This window comes from Camelus dromedarius, chromosome 2, assembly GCF_036321535.1.
Source record: "Camelus dromedarius isolate mCamDro1 chromosome 2, mCamDro1.pat, whole genome shotgun sequence".
Lineage (NCBI taxonomy): Eukaryota > Metazoa > Chordata > Mammalia > Artiodactyla > Camelidae > Camelus > Camelus dromedarius.
In genome coordinates this window covers 41,970,136-41,982,181 of record NC_087437.1, presented here as the reverse complement: position 1 = coordinate 41,982,181, position 12,046 = coordinate 41,970,136, and the positions used below count along the sequence as shown (strand labels likewise).

General features: G+C 39.4%; 1 protein-coding gene across 5 annotated transcripts in view; it reads right to left on the bottom strand.

The window, feature by feature from the left end:
• FNDC3B (fibronectin type III domain containing 3B) overlaps nucleotides 1-12,046 on the bottom strand; it is a 312,077-nt gene that overhangs the window by 212,168 nt on the left and 87,863 nt on the right. The window lies entirely within an intron of this gene.

Below are 12,046 nucleotides of genomic sequence, written 5' to 3'. Positions count from 1 at the left end.
AGGCCTTGATCAGTGGACCCAGTTTGAATGGCAAGGGGGTTAAAGTATATCAGGGCATTCTCTTTCTCTAACCCAAGCCAGAAGGTTCTGTCAGTTTTCTTCATTTAAAGGGAAGAGGAAAAATTCACAATATAATCTACTGATTTTTACTGTATGAGTTCAAGTCTAATGACCTTTGATGTGAACCTAAGTCAATTAAAAAAAAAAGAGAGAGTCTGTTGAAGGCGCACAATTAAGACTTGTATCGAGGAAGGGAACCAGATTAGCAAGGCTATTTCACCCTTCCTGTTGAGCCATTTCCTATGTCTCCTAAATACATTACCCAGAGCTACTTTTCAGCACTCTGGCTCAAATTCTAAAGAATCTCATTTTCTCCAAAGTCTGTTCTATGGTTAATTACTTGCCTTCGGACTGCACCGGGTATAGCCAAGAAACAGGTAGAATGCACCTGTTGTTCTCGAGCTCCATCTGAGATGGAGGCTGGCATTCTATTCACCTCTGAGGAATGTTAATTGCTGATACCAGCATGACAGGTGCAATGAGTAGAAAAATGATCAATGAGCTCAACTCACAGAACAGCATCAGAACTTATCTAGAGACCATGAGAAAACTCCTCTCAAGAGCTGCAACTTTAATTACTAACAATTGGTCTGGAATTCAATTTGACCCTTGAAACAGATTTTTAAAACAGAGCACAACGTTCTAAATTTCTACAATGGTGCCCTGTCCACAGGAGGAAAAAAAGGGAATATGTATAATCCTGTTTTCCACGTTACTATGGAGTCCGTTCACTAACCGCAACTGCTTCTCATGGATTGCTTCTCCTCTGTTCTGCAGGCCACGTTCTTCCCACTCCAGATCCTTACTGGTGTAGAGTCCTATCTATTTTGAATTCTGAGTCACTTCCTTTTCCCCTAGTTTTATGCTTTAAAAACCTTCCTGTTTCTTTAGAATACTTTACAGAGTGAAGCCCACTTCCATATCAGTTCCCCCACTTTTTATCCTCCCCTTTTGGCTTTGTTTTTTGTTTGTTTGTTTTTGTTTTTTTTTTTTTTTACTATGACCCAGCTGACTTGCTTACTGAACACAGTGTCAGATACTGTTTATCTGTTAGACTATTTTTCACATTTGCATGAGTTTCCTAACTCAGTCATCCCCAAATACTACATACTACTATTCATTAAACCTTAAATAGTCCTAGGATATCTTCAGCAATCATATTTATTCTATGTGGGAACTGAGGCATGGAGAAAAAAAAGGAATTCCTGATAAAATAGCAATTGAACTAGAAGATGTAAACTGAAAGGCTCCACAAACAAATCCTTTGAAAAGAGTCCCTGATTAAAACCTCAGTTCATTAAAACCATAGGAGAGCAAGGGGAAATTTTTTCAGACCAAGAAAAAAATTGTATCTTTGAGATTCCAACTTAAGAATTTAAGCCAATCGTTATTTTTCATTTTTCTGCATTCATAAGGATTTTCTTCCTTTTCTTCACTTTGTGACCAAACTTAATCCTGAGAATTTTCTCTTCCATTCAAGGGCACTACCTCTATAAATCTCCTCTTCTTACAAGCTCCCCTCACCCCCAAAAACCTCCTACCTCAGTTGTTTTCAAAGCCTGGTCTCAGAACCACGAACATCGGTATCACCTTGGAACTTCTTATAAGTACAAATTCTCAGGGCCCACCTATCCCAGACCAGAAACGCTGGGGGGGCGGTACCAGCAATCGGTGGTTTAACAAGCCCTCCAGGTGATTCCAATCCATATTAAAGTTACTGGTAATTGTCAGCATCTGCCAAATGTAATACCCTGGGGATTCAGGAATGCTGGAGGAACCACCTGAGTCAGACACCAAGCTGTTTCCGGGGCACCTACACCATTTAAGGCATGAGGCAAAATTTATGAAGGAAAACAAAGAGGAAAGCAACAGTCTCAGCCCAATTCTTCCACAGAGTCAAGTGGAAACAGGGCCAAAAGCAGCTTCTGCAAGCAGCAAGTTGAAAGATGTTATTTTCTCATCTCACCTTTCAACTTCATCCACCTTGCACAACCTTACCTATTTTAATCAACTTTGAATTTTAATAGTTTACAATAGGTGAGCTATTGTGTTTACATCTAAATAAAGGTAAAATAAATCCATTCTCTGCTGAAAGAAGTAAACTCAAATTTATGTTTGGTAACGCTTGTTTATTACTTACAGAAGTTTATTAAAAAAGCTAAACAGCAATTTTAATTATTAGGTTCAATAAAGACAACCACCACATAGAGTTTACTTAAGAAGTATACAAATACAAGATAAAAGACCTTTAAGCACTTTGCATACCTTAAAGAAGACTAACCTGGATGGACAGACAGGTACGCAGCATGTGTGGTGTGGGGTACTTGGGAAAGGGTACCATGAGAATTTCTTAAACTGTCCTGATGGTTAGGTTAACCAGACATTCTCAATCTCCACTGCATATTACCTTTCAAGACTAATGCCCAGGTGTTACCCCCTACAATCTGACAATTACCTACAGTTAGCCTGCAGATCAACTTGTGCATTTTTTAAAGCCCCCCAGGTAATTCTGATGTGCAAAAGTTACAATCCACTATGTTAATACAACCAGCTTTAAAATCCTGAGATGTTAGAGATGTTCTTTGCCTTAAGCAAATAAGGCAAGAACTACATCACTCAAAATGTGAATGCTTGACCCACAGAATAAGAACTAGTCTTGATCATTAAGAATAAACTAACCATACATGCAATATAATGTATATGTGCAGTCAAACTGTAATAATTCTACCTAATAAAACTGAAAAAGGAAAAAAACAAACAAAAAAGAATAAATTAACTAAATTAATCTCAGGTCTTGATTTCTAACTTATGGGATAACAAGCCACGCTTTTGCTGTATTTTAACATTTTGTGACTATTTCATGCTTACACTCAGGCAATTTAAGTATAAACGTTTGGTTATACTACCCGTAAAGCCTGTTCTCCCTCCACTGAAGGAGACAAGCTCAGTTCCAGCGGTGCAGAAGCACTCGTTTTGTCCGCACGGCTTGGGCTCTGGTACAGCAGACACGGGAAACTGATGCTGCCGAGTCTAGCGTTAAGGCACACTGAACTGATGTTAAAAGATCCAACCCCGGATAACCAAGATAATCCAATCCTAGACAACTGGTAAAGACTTGGCACTTCAAGAAAAGAACAAGCAGAGCTTAATTTGACATTTACATGAGATAAATAGTGTGTATATCCACTTTAATGAGAACTGCAGAACAAAACAGATAAAATTCATCTAGTCAGCCCACTAACAGAGAATAACACTTTCACTCAAAAATACCCTAAGAATAATGCTTCTATTTATCTCTTCGAATTTCCACTCCTATTCCTGAAGACTTCTCTTGATGCTTCACCTCCTTATCAGTTTAAAACAGAAATTATAATTTGCTAATAATTGGAAGCTTTTTAAATTAAGTGAAAATATAAAAATTCCTATAGCCAGAAAGACACCACAAAACTGATGTTAATTCTGGCTCTGTTATACTGCAATATATAAAGTGTCCATAAAGGTCAGCAGGTCGTGGCTATCTCCTAAACATCTCATTTCCGTTCCCACTTCCACACCCCACCACCACTGCCCTAACACAGGCTCTCTTCCCCTCCTGCCTGCCCCTCCCCATCACCTATCTCACCACCTCCCTCACCCCTTCAGTTGTACTATGGATGGAGAAAGAGAAAAATTACTATCCCAACTCCATATAATTCAGTAACCAAATTCATTTACAATTTATAAGGTAATTTATCTATTCCTGGGTCTGACACAGAATTTATTGAGTTTACTGCAACAGATAAATGCTATAATTTTAAACTGCATGATAACAACAAAATATTAATGAGTAATCTAAATTATTTCCTAATAATACAAAAAAGATAAAGTTAGTCTATCTTTCACTAGAAAATAGCCTTAAAAATGTTTTTCCAAGGTGTTCCTAGTCTACTCCTCACAAAGGAAAAATGTTACCAAGAAAATGAATATAATGATCATGCCCTCATGCTTTTTGCAGGGAAGAGGAGCTGACCTACTTATGGACGTCTTCAGAATTACTGTGTGCTTTTGAAAACACCGTCATACCAGCATTTACTCTCTTAACTTGAGGAACTGAGAGTAAAAATAACCAAATTTAACTACTTAAGTATAATAACAATAAGACAAAAGAACCTCTGTGAATTAACAAGAGACTTTTCCCAACATTTTGAAATGGATTTTTTTAGCAGTACAGTAGGAAATGACTTTCCATTTTTCTGAACACCTAAGAGGTGCTGGATCGGGACCAAGATACAAGGATCACTAAGATTTGACCCCTACCCTTGAAGAACCCCTTACAGTTTTCTTTAAAGACACTTCTACCATGAAATTTTCCACTTCAAAATTTAAATGTAAAAACAAAGGTAAAAAATACATGAAGAATAATAAAGCAAGAACTAAAAGACTACAAACTATGAAATAAAATGTGGCAGACAACTGAGGTAGTATGACAGTCAGCGCTTCGGAATTATCTAGCATACAAAGGTCTCTGATATTTAAGGAACTCCAAGCAATAGTACCCTCAGAAATGACATTTTAATCATTGTCAAACAAGCCTGCAAGACAAAAGGGCACAGAAGCTAAACTCCCACTGCATAATTTTTAAATGTATTATTTTGAAGCATTATGACTAAAATGTGAAGACATCTAAAAACTCCTAACCAATACCTCAAGTTCACATAGGCTTTCCCAAAATGCTTTAAAATGACAGGTAACAAAAATAATAAGTGATTCAATGTCTAGCTGTAATGAAGACTGGAGGCCTAACAGTCCTATTTACTGGGCCCTTACACTGACTCAGAAACTGTTTTGAGTGCTTTCTACAGTATGTCATTTAATCCCCATAGCAATCCCTTAAGACATATTATTATTATTCCAATTCTATAGATGAGGAAACTGAGGTGTAGAGAAGTAGCTGATTTTATGATACACAACTAGCATGCAGGGGATTTCTAAGCCAGGCAATCCCAGTCCAAAACCCATAATGATCTTACCAATAGGCCTTACTGCCCCTTCAGTACTGTCGAACAGCAGGACACATTAAAGATTAAAAGAAGTATGGAATTTATTTAAAATGTAAGTGGCAAGACCTAAAGGCGGGAAGGTGTACCCATAGGAACTGTTTTGCAGGCCTGTCTGAATATGGCCTCTCGGACATGCTGTGAGAGTTAACTGCTATTATCCAAAAGAAAAGCAACAAGTGAAGCTTCAGCTACAACAAAACTTACTTTAAACGCATGACGCCGTGGAACCTTTGTTTTATCCACAATCTTGTATCTGAATGATATATGTATACATCCCCATAAACCTTCATCTGAAATGTCTGAACTGCTGCTATCACCATCAACCTCATGAAAGCAAGCCTATTATAAGTAGGCAATGAAATGGGGGCTAGAACTTCAACTGATTTCCACCAGTTAGATAATCAAGTTATTGCCCACAACTGATCATGACATCTCTCTATAAAACATAATCAGCAAACCTGTGTATATTACACGGCTGGATGAGGATGACGAGGATGATGATGGTACTTAGAAGGGATTATCTCACAACCTTATTGGACAGGTGTTATCACTGTCCCCATTTTAAGAGAGGAAGCTGAGGCTAAGAATTTAACCATTCATCAGCTAGCAAATGTCCAGGGATTCACACTACACAGTGTTTACTCTTAAAACATAATCTTTATAACTTCCAAGAATTAAAATCACTCAAACTTTACTTGGAGGAAAAGGCCAAAGAAAGTCTGACAATTTAATTTTGGGTAAAAAGTTTTTGTCTTAATTATGTAAATGCAAGAATAGCCAAAAACAATCAAGATAACTAGGAATGGCAGAAAGCAGCAGACACACTGGCTGTGTCCCTTGAGAGGGGCTGTACACCTCCTGGGAAGCAGCATAGTTTGGCTCTGAGGTAATCCAGTCTCATGACATTACTCAGTCCCAGCACAATGACAGCCACCGTCACCAACTTTCCTCCCACCCCTTCCATAAGCTGGACTTCCTGCTCTGGGCCCATCAGTACTTACCGGCCCTTATGGAGCCCACCCTGCTGGTCAACTTCCCCTTACTAGGCAGCAAGCTATTGTTTGAAAAGGGGCCTATCAGGTCAGCATACAGAATACCTGTTTGCACAAATGGCTGTGCATGTCCATGTATGCAAGTAAAGGCAAATCATCATGCTCAATAAATAAGACTCCCAAACATTTCAGAGATAGGTATGCTCCAAATGGTAAGTGATTTTTCATCAACATTTCACCAATATTACACACACACACACTCAGGCAAAGACTGATCTGTCTTGAAGCTAACATTCAAGTTATAAGAGCTGGCAAGTTGGTGGAGTAGTTCAGATTTTCCTAGAAACTCAGATTCTCTCAGCCTAGAGCCTCACTGGAGGACTATGTACTGACTCTCACCAAATACAGCTTCAGATCAGTCAGAAAGATGAGTAGGACACTGGGGCTAGCCTGGGCAAAAGACCTGGTATTTTCAATTCTAAAAGATTTTTTCAAGTGAGGTCTAACTGATCACAGTAACATTTCAGATTAGTGATCCCTCACAAACACCCCCAAATGTGAAAGAAACGGACTTTCAAGGTAGTTTCTTATGTAGAAAAAGCAGCTCTCAAAATACTAATCTCATAATAGAAGAAATTATTTCCCTTTACAAACATTCCATAAGTAATTAAATACAGTCAAATAATAATCAATTACATGTTTGATGTAATGAAAGTTTGCAAAGAGTCTAAATGATTTAAAGGCAGTCACACTACACTAATTTCACTTTCAAACCACCAAAATAGTTTTGCTGAAAAAGCTGGTTGCAAATTTAAGCCAAAGCAAGGGTTCAAACAACCCTGGAAGACAGACTTCATTTGCAACAGGCCCTCTTCCTTGGTTTTAAGCCAGTAAAACAGGACTTTCTCATTTATATGCAGAGTCTGCTTTAAAGGCATAGACCATACAGAAGCTTTGCTTGTGAAAGTGTCCCCCAGCTTGTAAACCCTAACTATGACATCACTCATGTCATTTCCCAATAAACAACGTAACAGACAATGAGAGTTCCCTAGGACCCATCATAAAATTCTTAGAAAGAATGACAGGTCGGTGTTTTAATGTGCCAAACAAGCCTAATAAATGGACATAAAGTACCAAATGAGAAAAACAAAAAAGTAACATCGAGGTCCCTGTGGCAGTCTGGATTCTGAATGTGGAGGGGCGGGAGTGGGAGACAAACGAGGAGATTCAGAAATGCGGAAGTGTTCTCAATGGTGTCATTCACAGGGCCCGTGAGCAGGGCGTGCAGTTCATCAATGACACGGTTCCCACACTCACTGGGGCAGGGGGAGAGTCAGACACAGAGCTGAAGAGGGGCAAGGAGAGCAGGCAGGACAGGGAACAAGTTTCACATCCTAAAACCATCCAAATGATAGCCACCTCAGGGCAGGGCTCTCCTCAAGCTTCTTCCCTCCTGCCACACATTCTGCTGTTACTTCAGGCTCTCTTATCTATTTAACACAAGTCAGCCAAGTAAATCATTTCTGTAAAGATGGCTGGATTTTTATGGACAAAAAAACATTAGCAATTACATACCTTTAAATATTATTCTTTATTAGAATAATGGTGCTTCCTAAACTTTTTACTTTAATCTGTTTTTTGCTATGCCACCATGACCATCACCTGTTTTCTTCAGGCTCACGATCTGAGAGGTAAGTCTTGAAATACATAAAAATTGCAGCATTAATACAGGTCAATATGAAAGTTCTTTAGACTTACACATTTTTTAAAGGAAACTGATAAGCTTCAATTATAATGTGATTTGAAATTTGAAAGTTCTTCTATAGAGACTTTAAAGACCAGTAAAAGCACTTAACTAAGCATCTTTAAGCTCCCAGCATAAGAGTAAAAGTTAAAAGAACAATCATCACATCTGATGTAATGCCAGAGCTAGTCAAGGGTCCAGTCAGTAATCACTGTCAGGCTGCGTGGCTGGCGGGTAGGGTAGAGGATATACTGTTTCCTGTCACAACTGAATTCCATCTAATTCAAGGGCTAAGGAAAGGTTTGCACATATAACCAGATGGTAACACGCAGTGCTACCTCTACCTGCTCCTCCAGGAACAGAGAAAGGTCAGAACGGACGGGAGTGATCCTCCCGAAGGAGACAGACCAGGCACTTAAAGGAAGTGTGGTATTTGTTTTGGCTGAGGGTTTTACAGGGAGCAGAGAAACAGCCCAGATAAAAAGATGGCATGTGTGGACAGGAAGGAAGGCTGCACTGCCAGCACCTCAGCCCAGACAAGGATATGAAGATAATGGGAGAGGCCTGCAGCTGCCCTCTATTAATTCCTGAACTTAAGCAAAGGAAAGAATTCATATTGATTGCTAAGATTCTTTTTTCCCTAACAATTAGCTCTTTATACACTTTCATCTGGCCTAGGAAAGAAAAATCTTCTGTCCAGAATGCCATAGGTATAGTGCTGCTTCCAAGTGAGCATAAACCATGACCTTCTGTGGCCCCTTCCAGACCTATGATTCATGTTTCATGGAAAATATTGAGAAATATTCCATTAGAAATGAATCTGCTTTCACAGCATATTGTATGTTTCCTGTGTTTTTCTTCCTTCATTATCACCAAGGACATTCCCATGAAAACAAAATCTTTTTTTTTCCCCCCAGAGTAACCATATTCTTTACATTGATTTGCTTTGGATTTCCAAACTGCCTTTTCATGGCATCACAATGAGCTTCTGGAGTCTTTCTAGTGATGTCATAAATGTCCTACAGAGAAAATAATTAAGCTCACAAATTCAACTACAAGCAAAGGGGGTTGACCTCATATGGTGTAATTTCAAAGTTTCTAGGAAGGCCCGAAACCAACTCCACTCCCTACCTCGAATCTTCCACCACAGCAATCCCTAACCTGCTGGCTAGTGTTGAAACAGCAAAGCTATTAAGCTGACAGTTTCAACCATGGCATAAGCAATGGGTATTACTTCAAAATTTCCAGGAAGGCCACCACCACCAACTGCCACCCGTCCCCTGCAAAAAAAAAAAAAAAAAAAAAACAAAAAAAACAAAAAAAAAAACCACCTCCCTATCTGCTGGCTGGTGTAGAAAGAGCCTAACTACAGCTTCATTCTCGTAACTTTAATCCCTAGTAAAATGCAAATAACTTCTTTCAGAAATCTTTATGACTCAATTTCAGATCCTTGCCTAAGCAGTCCTCTCCCACTGGACCCCTCCTCTTCCAGCATCTGAAGCCAGAAGCCCCACCTCGAACAGAAGCTCAGCTCAGCCCACCCCAATTTTGGGCTCAGTCCCGGCTTTGGGCAGAAATAATTTCAGGAGTTCTAAATCAATACTCCCTGTATCAAACAAACTATCTTGCTCTCACTTCTCTTAACGGAGTCCCTATCTTATTCCAAAGACCCAGTCTCCACCACCCACTTTTGCTCTGCAAACCATCTCTATCTCATCCTGCCTTCCTGAGTATTCATCCTAGTATCATTTCAGGGATCCTGTTACGCCAGGAATAGGAACCCACTTTGCTCTTGTCATGTGCCCAAGAGAGTGGTGTCGACTTGAGTTCATGATTCCCTGATGTAAAGCCACAGAGCACAGGCAATAAAGAGCTCATGCACTGGAGTCAGAGACACCAGGGATGTAAACTAGATCCTGCTTTTCTCACTGTGACTTTAGGTGCATGAATTAACCTCTATGGGCCTCAGTTTTTGCAAATGTATCTATTACACCTATTCAATGAGAGAATACACAGCCTAGGAGTTGAATATTAGCAATAACAGGGATGTTAATCAAGTGAAAGGATAACAACTTGTGTTGGAATTTACAAATATATTCCCTTCACATTCTACGTTGGTATGCTCTACCCATCCTGAATGAAGCATTCACTAACTCATACTAGAATGCAAACAAAGGCGGGGACAAGGGTACCCAGGCTGAGTGACCAACTGTTATACATGAGTTGCCGTCAGTGGGTCTGCTATACACTGAGTGGCCTGTTACACACTGAGTGGCTATCCATGGGTTCCTTCCAGTTCCTGCAGTTGACCCTGTCATCCAGTGCTTCCGAAGCCCTAGCAGACCACTTGTGGTTCCAGGTCCTAGTCCCTCTCATCCTGTCCAGTATTATTTCAATTAGTTGGGCCAGGTATCATCATGACCCAAAAGAACATAACAACAGTACCTAGGTGTTCAAAAGAGAACAAATAGGAAGGCCGGGGAAGTCAAAGATAAATGGCTCCACAATTCTTCTTTAGTCAGTATCATTTTTTTTAAATCACTGAAAGGGATGTTAGTTTCACTTATCTCCAAGTACCATCATGAATAAATACAAAACTTCTATTGTGAACAGAGCAATATACTTGCAACATTCCCTGCAGAATATACCAGTTAGACTCAAAAAAATAAGTGAGAAAGAGGCTCTTTCAATACACACACACACACACACACACACTCCTTAGACACCAAAAGTAAAAGCAGCTGGTACCAAAGAGTGGATTTTATATAAGATGATCCATCCAGCAATTTGCTTTTATAGATTCTATTATACATATTCAGTTGTAGGGGGAGACAGTCTACTTGCCAATTCATGGGACTCCAAAGTTACCATGACCAGAAACTCAGCTATTCTCTTACTGAACTAGAAACACCACCTTCATTCTGTGTAGGTAAAATGACTTTTCATCTAGTGTTTTTTATTTTTAAGATATAGAGTGGATTTTGAGATTTTATTTGTTGTTAATATCTGTTTATTATAATACCACAAGTAGGTGTAAGATTCTGTATCCCATACTATTTTAAAATATTTATTTCCTCTCTTCTTTTACCTGAAGTTTCTTTGTCTGATTCATTAACAAAGACTAGGTTTGAATTTTAAATGTTTTAGAACACCAAAGATCAATTTTAGGGACACAATGATGAGAGAAATGCAATCACTAAAACCATTAATGAAATGGTTAAATCATTTCAGGTTAACTGCAATTAAAACTCATTAGAATTCTAGCCTAATGAGTTTTATTTTTCTTCCTAAATTCTTGTTCTTATGGTTACAAAAATAAGTAATAAAACTATACAGCAGCACACTCTGCTATTATGCAAAGCAATAGAAAAATCAACTTTTTCTGTGTAGCTCATTATGGAAAACTAAAACTAAAGGGCATTTCCTTTCATTTTGTTTATATATTAGTGAGCAAACCCAAGTATTAAAAACAAGACCTCTGGTCAGATTCCAGTCCAATCAATAACCTAGTATTAAACTCAATTACAGGCCAATTTACCATTTGCCCCATAATCCCAATCACTGCCAAAAAGAGCTGTTACAAACAATACCCTCCAACATGGCAGTATTTACAGACTAATTCCAGATCTGGATTGCTCTTCCTACACAGAACTCCACACGGATCAGAGTACCTAAGCCTCTTTCTTTCCAAAGTGAACAACAGAGAAGAAGCACTGGTATTACACAAACTGAAAATTCACTGAAATGCCCTCGGAGCCGTAGTTAAAGAACTACACCCAAAGAGCCTCGCCTGGAGCTTACTTAGATGACAAAATTCCAGACTCTGAGCTGATGCCATAATGCGATAAGACTTCTGCAGTTCTTGGGAGGGGGTATCGTGCATATGAGAGAGACATGAACTACTGAGGGCAGAGGATGGACTGTGCTGGGCAGCCTTCTGAAAGGGCCTCCAATGAGTCCTGTCTGCTGGCATTCCCACCCTGTGTAATCCCCCTTCTGGAGCAGGCTGGACATAGTACTCCCTCTTGCCCTTCAGTTGGTGCTCCAATGAAGCCAGCTGCCATAATGGAAGTGCCCCCATGGAGAAGCCACTTAGTAAGGAACTGAGGGAAGCCTCCTGCCAACAGCCGGCAAAAAGCCAAATCCTGCCAACAACTACTTGAGCAAGACTAGAAACACACTGAGCCTCAAACATGCCTTACAGTGACTAC